Consider the following 11,077-nt stretch of genomic DNA (forward strand, 5'->3'; position numbering starts at 1 on the left):
GATTGTGTGAACTCAGTGATGTAAGGGATGTGGAAACGCTTTAGCACTTGGCCTGGCCCTGCTGAAAGTGCTCCATAAAAGCTGGCATGATTACTAATTAAACATTTATTGAGACCACCCTGGCCAACAGGGAATCCCCGTCTCTCCTAAAAAATATATAAAAATTAGCCAGGCATGGTGGTGGGCACCTGTAGTCCCAGCTACTCAGGAGGCTGAGAGAGGAGAATCACTTGAACCCAGGAGGTGAAGGTTGCAGTGAGCCAAGATCGTGCCACTGTGCTCCAGCCTGGGGGAACAGAACGAAACTCCGTCTCAAAAACAGCAACAACAACAACGACAAAAAGTTTATTGAGTGTAGGCCAGGCACGGTGGCTCACGCCTGTAATCCCAACACTTTGGGAGGCCGAGGTGGCTGGATCAACTGAGGTCAGGAGTTCAAGACCAGCCTGGCCAACATGGTGAAATCCTGTCTCTACTAAAAATATAAAAATTAGCCAGGCGCACTGGTATGCACCTGTAATCCCAGTTACTCAGGAGGCTGAGGCAGGAGAATCACTAGAATCCAGGAGACAGGGTTGCAGTGAGCTGAGATTATACCATTGCACTCCAGCCCGGGCAACAGAGTGAGACTCTGTCTCAGGAAAAAAAAAATAAGTTCATTGAGTGCCTATTATATGCCAGGCCCTATACTTTGTATAAGACATACAAAGATGAAAAGGTGTAGATACTACTTTCAACAGTTCTAGGCTTCCAGGGGTGGGCAGAGGCTCCTACTTAAGATAAGCAATCACAGCCCAGCATGCTTATCAGCAGTGGAGGCAGGTACAGAATGCAGAAGGGGAAGGTGGGGCAAACAGCATTCGAATTTGCCTTGAGAAATCAGGGAAGGCCTCCAGGAGGAGACAGGGCATGAACTGAGCCTGGAAAGCTGAATAGGAGGTTTTCTGCTGGACAAGTGGAGACAGAGCAGTGCAGGTAGAAGAAGGAGCAAGAGCAAAGACACACACACAAAAATCAAGTCACAACAAAGCCTGCTGTGTTCTGGGAGTTTGGACAATGAACTGCAGTGCTGCTGTGGCTTAAAGAGGAGAGCTTGGCAGGGGAAATGAAGCTGGGCTGACAGATGGGACCAGAGCATAAAGGATTTTTTTATGCTATGTTAAAGAATTTAGATTTTACCCTGAGTGATGAGAAGCCACTAAAGCATTTTAAGTAAGGGAGTGATGGACAAGATTTATTGTATAAAAAGACCACTCTTGCTGCTATGGGTAGTATGGATCGGCTATGGTCAGGACTGGCTGAAGGGAAACCAGCTGGGAGACTAGCAAGAAGTGAGAGCCTGATTGAAGGAAGCCAAAGTGGGGCATGCTGACTCACGCCTGTAATCCCAGCACTTTGGGAGGCCAAGGCGGGCAGATCACAAGGTCAGGAGTTCGAGACAAGCCTGGCCAACATGGTGAAACCCCATCTCTACTAAAAGTACAAAAATTAGCCAAGCGAGGTGGCGGGCGCCTGTAATCCCAGCTACTCGGGAGCAGAGGCAGGATAATCGCTTGAACTTGGGAATCGGAGGTTGCAGTGAGCCAAGATCTTGCTGTTGCACTCCAGCCTGGTGACAGAGCAAGACTCCGTCTCAAAAAAAAAAAAAAAAAAAAGCCGGGTGGAGGTGGGCTACAGGTGAGCAGATGGATGCTTAAGCAGGAAACCTGGCAAGACAGACTGGGTGTTAAGAATGAGGCAGAGAGGCCGGGCGTGGTGGCTCAAGCCTGTAATCCCAGCACTTTGGGAGGCCGAGGCGGGCGGATCACAAGGCCAGGAGATCGAGACCATCCTGGCTAACACGGTGAAACCCCGTCTCTACTAAAAGTACAAAAAACTAGCCGGGCGAGGTGGCGGGCGCCTGTAGTCCCAGCTACTCGGGAGGCTGAGGCAGGAGAATGGCGTAAACCCGGGAGGCGGAGATTCCAGGGAGCTGAGATCCAGCCACTGCACTCCAGCTCGGGTGACAGAGCGAGACTCCGTCTCAAAAAAAAAAAAAAAAAAAAAAAAGAATGAGGCAGAGGCCTGGGAAATGTTGACACCCTTCTCCAGGATGGGGTCTTCAGAAATGTGACCAGACTCAGAGGGAAGCGAGAGTCCTGCTTTGGTCTCAGAGAACTTAAGGTAGAGCTCAGAACAAAGTCCCTGGTTGGACATGCAGAGCTGGGGTCATGGGCATGAGGGTGTAGCTTAGCTGCAAGCGGGGAGTGTGCAGAGGGAGGAGGGAAGACAGCATTGGATAGCTGCAGATGGCCATGGGAAATCCCAACCAACGTGCACGCATCTACTGAAGAAAAGAGGACCCACAAAGGAGACTGAAAAGAATCTTACAAAGTTGTAGGAAGAGATCCAGGAAAGAGCAGTGTCACACAGCACGAAGGGGCAAAGCATGTCAGGATTGCGGGTAAGGTCAATGATGTCAAATACTGCTGATAAGTCCCGTACAGAAAAGACTGAAATGTGACTACAGGTGGTCTCTGATGACTTCACAGAGGGCATTTCTTTCTATTTCTTTCTTTCTTTCTTTCCTTCTTTCTTTTCTTTTTTTTTTCTTTTTTTTTTTTTTTTTGAGATGGAGTCTCACTCTGTCACCCAGGCTGGAGTGCAACGGCGCAATCTCAGCTCACTGCAACCTCCACCTCCTGGGTTCAAGTAACTCTCCCACCTCAGCCTCCCGAGAAGTTGGGATTACAGGCACTTGCCATCATGCCCAGTTAATTTTGTATTTTGTAGAGACGGGTTTTCACCATGTTGGCCAGGCTGGTCTTGGACTCCTGACCGCAGGTGATCTGTCCAACTCGGCCTCGCAAAGTGCTGGGATTACAGGCATGAGCCACCACGCCTGACACACAGAGGGCATTTCTGTGATGACAGTGCATACCAGACTACAGTGAGTTGTGGAGTCAATGTGACATGAAGGGAGAAAACACAGAGGACACTTGTGAGAGGCTTGACTAAAAAAGAAGACATGAGGGGTCATGGAGACTTCAGGTGGAAGGAAGGTTTAACTTTGCTTTTTAGTATAGGAAATACTTGAATGAGTATATATGCTAAGGAGAGGTGGAGCTTAAAGACTCAGAAAAAACTCAGGACAAAAGAGAGGATCTTAGAGCAAGGTCCCAGAGGACACAGGAAGAAATGGGATCCGGACGACATGACCCTCTTCCTGAAACATTCTTAGCTCACATCAGCAGAAACAGACTCTGAGACTCTGAGGTTTTCATGCAGGAGGATTACTGGGGAGAGATCTTAGGAACCAGCCCTGAGAGGGAGCCCTTATGGAAAAGGAGGGTGTCTGAGGCATGGAGGTTTGCAGAGCATCACAGGCAATGGAGGAAATTCTTTCCTGAGGGACTCCTTTTTCTTTTCAAAATGAGAAATCGTCGAAAAAGAGTGCTTGAGGTCTCCAGAAGAGTGGAAAAGGCCTGGAATGACAGTAGGAATCACAAGCTGGGATTAGTGTGTACCCTGGAGGGTACAACAAAGATCAGATGCCATAAATCTGTGCTGTCACTATCTTCTGGGCTGAGTGATTTTTCCCCAGTCAGGCTCTGCGTGCCAGAAGTACAAGCAGAAGAGGAGGCTTAGGGTGAGGTTAACCTAAGGCTTATTTCTGGGCTTCTGGCCTACTCTCTGCTCCTGCTGGGCGCCTGTCTCCAGCTGGGACTAGGGGAAGAGCCTGCAAGTCGTGCCTCTACTTGAAGCTTCCTTCTCTCTCTCAGGGTTGCTATTTATTGTGTCTTGGCCAGTGCACCAATCCAAAAGTTGAAAAAAAGCAGAGTACACATCAAACCATTCCCAGAATCAGACTCTAGGATGATTTAGAGATCAGTGAGTCAGATACATGTGGATTATATTTTCCTCTGACTACATACTTGGTTAGAAAATCCTAGCCTGGGACTTGGAAGTCATGGGTCCTATTTGGGACACCCAAGTTGCTATAAAGGGGTAAAAGGTGTGATCAGTTCCAGTCCCTGGATCACCTGGCAAGGTCTGAAAACCTCTGTTTGAGACGGGATAAATTCCCAGGACTGCAGACCACTGGACCAAACTTCTAGGAGGCAAGACTTGTGGACCCTGGTAAGAACCCAAGCCAAACCTTTCATGGGGCCAACCCAGGGAGAAACTGGCCCTGCTTGGCTGGCTTCTGCTACCGTCACTCATCCTTTCTAAGTGAGAGCAGCCTTGAGGCCACAAAACAAAGGCCAAAATGGCCTCAAGGACAATAAGCTCAAGGTGAGCTTGGATAACTTCTTTAGGTCAAAAAAGAGGAACCCCAGGTTAGAGGGCAGGTATTCTTCTGGAATAAATGAGTTTGAAAATATGAAAGTATGGAGAAGAAAAGAGCAACATTTTGTCAGGGACAGAAAAAAAAGAGTCAAAAGACCCCAGTCTTCACTCCGGTTCTGTGATTTTAAAGAAGTCAATATCCCCTTGAGGTTGTGGCATCCTCTGCTGAAAATGTAAAGGTTTGGATTCGATGATGACTCATCTTTTATTTCTGATCTTACTTATCTAGTTTTATGTCCTTTATGCTCAATTTAAGCTCTTCCATGCTCTGCCTCTCCCATATCCATTTTTCTTCTTCCCAAAGGGCATGAAAGTATTTGGTGAGCTAAAAGATGTTGGCCTTCTCTTCCTGTTTCTTGCTCAAACTCCAGTTCGCTCTCCAAGCTGTCATTAAACCATCCATCGATTCATTCATTCATTCATTGATACCAGTTTCCCCTCCACCACTCTAACTGGAGCTGAGCAATTACACACATGGTAATCTTGTGCACAAGAAGATAAGAAGTCTACCAGGGACCCCAGGGGCCAAATAATTGGGCAAAAACTAGGCAAGGGGTGGGCCCACTCGGACCCCATACTTCTTCCTCATCAGTCAGCAAAGGGAGAGGTCTCTTTTTCCAGCCCTCTCTTCCTCTCCTCATACCTTGGTGAAAGGAAAGAATGACCCACAACGTGACCCCATGCCAAGGATGGAGAGGGGAGAGAGATATGCAAGGGTGATGAGGCTTTGTGTCAGGTGGCAGTAGCTGGCAGCTCTCCATGCCTTGATCTCAAGGCCATATTCTCTCAAAGGAATGATGGTGGGAGGAGAGCCAGGAAGAGATCCTTGAAATGAAACGCTGGAGTGCTCGGGATGGACCGAGCTCCACAACAGCTGTCCTGCAGATGGGGAAGAGCATTTGAATCTTGAGTTTATATTTCTAGAAAAACTCCCCCTCCCACTCTCCCTTGCTGTATTATGGAGTTTTTGTGAGGTTTAGAAAAACAAACAGAATCTAACCATAACTGTCTGAAAGTGCTAAATTACCAAGAAAGACATAACAGATTAGCAGTGCAAACTGAGCCTGGGTGGGAGACAGCCAGCACACGGGGGATCCGAGAACAACCCATAGGGTGGTGGTTTCTCTGCTCCCCTTCCTCCCTGAGGATGAGCTGTCTTCGCACACTGCAGCCTCTCTGGTGGCTCTGAAGGCCGAGCTGCATTGTCCAGAGAGTCTGAGGTTTAGAAATAGGGTACCATGTCCACTTTCAAACCAGCAACACCCCCAGACTTGAAAAGATATAACTCATGCCATCAAGTCCATCTCTGGCTCTCAGGTAGGACTGCTCCTATCACCCTGGTTGGAGGTGAAACTCTTTTCTGTTTCTAGAGACAACCTTCTCAGATGAACCTGGAGGGCATTACATTAAGTGAAATAAGCCAGTCATAGAGAGATAAAGACTGCATGATCTCACTTATATGTGGAGTGTAAGAAAGTCCAACTCACAGAAACAGTGAAATGGTGGATCCCAGAGGCTGCTGCGTTGGGGGATTGAGGAGATATTGATCAAAGAACACAAAACTTCAGTTAGACAGGAGGAATATGTTCAGGAGACCTATTGTACATCAGGGCAACTACAGTTCATAACAATATATCTTATATTTTAAAATTGCTCAGAGAGTAGATTTTACATGTTCTTACCACCATTAAATAAGGATGTGAAATAATACATATGTTCACTAGTTTGAATTAGCCATGCTGGCCTGTATACATATATCAAAACATGATGTTATATGCCATAGATAGGCACAATTTTCACTTGTCAATTTTTTTAAAAAATAAGCTTTGAAAAAAGAAACAACCTTCTTTATCTCTTCCCCAGGAATCTGGGAGGGTGTTTAGGCAGGTAATGATTCAAAACTCCCAGAATGTTGGAATCCAAAGGACCTTAGAATACAGCCCCCATCCTTCACTTTACCAGTAAATGAACCGAGGCTCACAGGGAAGAAGCACCTTGCCCAAGATCCCCCAGCTGGTGAGAGGCAGAGCGGGGACTGGAACCTGGGTCTCCCGAATCCCTGCAGATGCACATTCTGTAGCAGCTACTTACAGGCCTTCCATCCAATTGCCCAGTTCCCCTTTCCTTGTTATTTTTCAATGGGTTGCGTCCAGTGAATTTATATCCTTTTGACCAATCTGCAACTATAGCTTCTATGATTTTGAAGTTCTCATATCTTTTCCTTAAAGTCTCCTCAGTTAAAATCAGTAGCTTGCCTTTCTTGAGCCCCTGCTATTTGTCAGCCACCAGGAACTCAAAGGTGAAAAAGGCACAGTGCCTGTCTTTAAAGACTGATGGCCAGGAGCAGTGGCTCATGTCTGTAATCCCACCACTTTGGGAGGCCGAGGTGGGCAGATCATCTGAGGTCAGGAGTTCAAGACCAGCCTGGCCAACATGGTGAAACCCCATCTCTACTAATAATACAAAAATTAGCCGGGCCTGGGGATGCATACCTGTAATCCCAGCTACTAGGGAGGCTGAGGCAGGAGAATTGCTTAACTCAGGAGGCAGAGGTTGCAGTGAGCAGAGATTGTACCATTGCACTATAACCTGGGTGACAAAGCCAGACTCCGTCTCAAAAAAAAAAAAAAAAAAAAAAAAAAATTGACATGAAGCCAGAGGGGAACTCTGGAGTTCTCTCTGACTAACAACCTAAACTCCTCCTGCTAACTCTACCTATTGCCCCGCTACATCTTCAGGATGTGTGCAGAATGGGTTAGGAAGGAAGTAGAAGTTACTAAGTTAAGTTACAGTCTGCAAGGCACTGTTCTGGGTTCTGGAAGAGAGACCTCCCTACTCTCCAGGAGACATGTGAAAGACCAGCCTCTAGTTTACTAACAGATGCGGGACAGATAACTGGGATTTGAATTATAGCTCCACAATTTACTAGCAATGAGACCACAGGCAAATTATCTAATCTTTCTGGGCCTCAGCTTCTTCTGAAATGAGGATAGTGAAGCCCACCTTACAAAGCTGTTATGAAAATCAAACAAAATATGTGAACTCCCTAATTCCATGCCCAGTGCACAGGAGACCTCAAAAATGCTACTTTCTTTCCTTTCTCTTGAATTCTGGTCTTATGTGACTGTGTGTTACCCAGAGTGTGATGATCGCTGAAGATTTCAATGTGTATTGGTCTGTTCTCACACTGCTAATAAAGACATACCTGACAGTGGGTAACTTATAAAAGAAAGTGTTTAATTGACTCACAGTTCCACATGGCTGGGGAGGCCTCGCAGTCTTGGAGGAAGGCAAATGACAAGCAAAGTCACGTCTTACATAGCGGCAGTCAAGAGAGCTTGTGTAGGGGAACTCCCCTTTATAAAACCGTCAGATCTTATGAGATTTATTCACTATCATGAGAACAACACAGGCAAGATATGTCCCCATGATTCAATTACCTCCCACCAGGATCCTCCCATGATATGTGGGAATTATAGGAGCTACAATTCAAGATGAGATTTGGGTGGGGACACAGTCAAACCATATCACAATACTTTGTGGAGAGAGTGTTTCACTGCTCTTGTCTTCCAAGCACAGCAAAGGGGACTGGCTGGCCACCCTCTCCCTTGTAAGTATGACTTCCCACTTCAAGTCTGCCTGGTGTAGACCCTGATCTTGGCTCGGCATGACACCCCTTCCTTCAGGCTAAACTCTCTCCCTTGGCATCCACCACTGGAAAAGGATGAGCTGCCCTAATCTGAGCCACACTCTATCTCTTTTGAAGACAGAAAAGTGAGGGGAAGCCATAGGGAGATGCATTCCTCCTTGATGCGTCATAAAAGACATACAGATTTAATGTCAGAAGACAGGCTGGAAACCCAGCCCTTCCTCCACATCTGTGTCATCCTAGCTCCACTGACCCTCAGTTTCTTGATCTGTGAGAAGGGAAAACAAAAGCTGCTTCAGTTAGTACTGTGAAGATCAAATTTGAAAAGACATACGAATAGTCATAACAAAGAGGAAAACATTAACACTACGTTGATACCACTATACTATTATTGTCTCTTCTCCTGTTCCCCTGACACATCTCAAGTGAGAGCAGGCCCAGGCCAAATCTGCAGAAATCCAGTTTTATTCTTGCTAAGCAGCAGTCCTACCTGATGCTTTCCAGTTGGTAAGGGCAGGGCTCTCCTCCCTCCACCTGAGCTGTGGGAGGCAGGAGGCGAAAGGCCAGTCCCAGAACGGGAGCCATGGAGCTGTCTCCTTCTCAATCTGTCTCTGGGGGAGTGCTCTTGGCAAGGAGCAATGGTTCCAAAGGCAAATGTCCAAGGTGAAATCCATCACAGGGGCCCTGGACTGGGATAAGATAGAAGAAAGTAAATCAAGCCTCCTTGAGATAAGAAGACATAGCCTGGAACATTTAAAAAATGCAACTCTACCAGCTGCCCACTTTTGCGAAGTTTTAAGGCAGAGGACTATGCTAGGTAAGAAGGAACTGAGACCCCATCCGCCTATTTAAAAAGTGGGAGAAGCCCCAGTGTGGGGCTTCTCTCTTCTCTCTCCCTCTTACCACAAGTCCCAGCCAGAGAGGAGCAAAAGGCATTTTTAATGAATCTCTATCAGCAAAGAAACAGGGAAACACAGAGGCTGTCCATTTGGTATCAGAGATTAAGGACAAGGGTTCTAGGGTCAGGCAGTCTGGGTTCTAATCCTGACTTTTACACTGTACATGTAGTCTTAAACAATCTACTTAATCTCTATGAACCACAGTTTCCAATAGGGATAATACTATGCTACCTTATAGAACTGTTTTGAAGACTAAATACGGGATCATTTTTATGGAGCATTTACTGCAGTGGTGCGCAGAAAGTGTGTAATCAATAGTGTTATGACTATTTATAAGATCTGTAAGAGATCGGGGAGGCCAATACCTCTCTAACTTCCTTTATATCCCATTTGTATAGTCATTTCTTTAAAATTCTCTGAATGGTATTCCCCAAAAACAAATCTTGTAGCATCAGTCTTGGGTGTTGACTGCTATTGAACAGTGGACATTTTTCTTGCCATTATGTCCCATTTGTAACCTATGACCATACCTGTCCCACTCACCACCTCTCCAAAAATGTGTATGTTTAAGTGTTATGTCTGACTGGCTGAGATTGGAACATCTACAAAGAGGCGTTTTGACCACACTCAGGTCATGAAGGGAAGAAAATCGTTAACAGACACCTGGAGTCTGAAGATAGAGATGTGGGGAAGCAAGGGAATAATGTCTTAGGCAGGAGGTCCCTCGGTCAGAGGGGAGGACTCTGCATCTGAAAGAAGACTTTTGTGTCCCTTGAAGTCCCCCTAACCTTATCTTCATCTTTCCCTCTCTTCATTATCAATAAGCCACACATGTTTTCCATGTGCCTGGGCTTGGCATGTGATAGGAAATGTTTATATCTTGGTCCCCAATCTAAAGCTATCAACAGACGGGTGAGGTGGCTCATGCCTGTAATCCCAGCACTTTGGGAGGCTGAGGAGGGTGGATCACCTGAGATCCGGAGTTCGAGACCAGCCTGGCCAACATGGCAAAACCCCGTCTCTACTAAAAATACAAAAATTAGCCTGGCATGGTGGTGTGCACCTGTAATCCCAGCTACTCGAGAGATTGGGGCAGGAGAATCCCCTGAACCTGGGAGGCGGAGGTTGCAGTGAGCAGAGATTGCACCACTGCACTCCAGCCTGGGTGACAAAGCAAGACTTCGTCTCAAAAACAAAACAAAACAAAAAATAACTAAAAATAAAGCTAGCAACAGTCTAATCAGAGAGGGCACCCAGAAGCCTGGGATGTCTCAGGGAGTCTGGGAACCTGGCCTTCTTGGCATGGAACCCACGGTAGAGGTGAGACGGATTCATGGCAGGGAAAGGGAAGCAAAAACTCAAGGGCCCTGGAAGGGAGGCACAAACCTGTGGCTGCGGCGGCACAGTCAGCAGAGAAAGCTTTACGGCTTCCTGAGCAAGGAAAGTGCATGATGAATGTGTGAACATGGTGTGTGGGGTGGGTGGGCCAGACCAGAAGCCCTTGCGAGAGAATGAAGGAGTGCGAGACCCAGGTTTGACCTTGGCTCAGCCACGCAGCAGCTGTGTGAGTGACACTGGGCAAGTCGCTTAACCTCTCTTGGTTTCTCACTTGGAATCATAAAGCCTGACTTCCAGGTTTGTCATGAAGCTGCGAGGTGACATACGGAAGGTTGCTTTGTGCAAATGTATGGTTCTAGTGGCTGGAGTGGTGTGCTGGGGAGATGAGCACTGTGGGAAGGGAGGCCACCTGGGGACAGGTGGGGCTGTATGGCCAGGTAGGCTGGTGGGGACAAGGGCAGCATGGAGTGGGGGAAGCACTTGAAACTTCTTCTACTGTGTGGCTCTCCTTCTGCTGCCCACGGGTTCTAGGGGCTGCATAGAAAGAGTCCCGGGCGCGGTGGCTCAAGCCTGTAATCCCAGCACTTTGGGAGGCCGAGGCAGGCGGATCACGAGGTCAGGAGATCAAGACCATCCTGGCTAACATGGTGAAACCCCGTCTCTACTAAAAAAATACAAAAAACTAGCCAGGTGAGGTGACGGGCGCCTGTAGTCCCAGCTACTCGGGAGGCTGAGGCAGGAGAATGGCATAAACCCGGGAGGTGGAGCTTGCAGTGAGCTGAGATCCGGCCACTGCACTCCAGCCTGGGCGACAGAGCGAGACTCCGTCTCAAAAAAAACAAACAAATAAAAAAAAAAAAAA

The sequence above is a fragment of the Rhinopithecus bieti genome, unplaced genomic scaffold, assembly GCF_001698545.2.
Source record: "Rhinopithecus bieti isolate Rb0 unplaced genomic scaffold, ASM169854v2 scaffold_20150, whole genome shotgun sequence".
Lineage (NCBI taxonomy): Eukaryota > Metazoa > Chordata > Mammalia > Primates > Cercopithecidae > Rhinopithecus > Rhinopithecus bieti.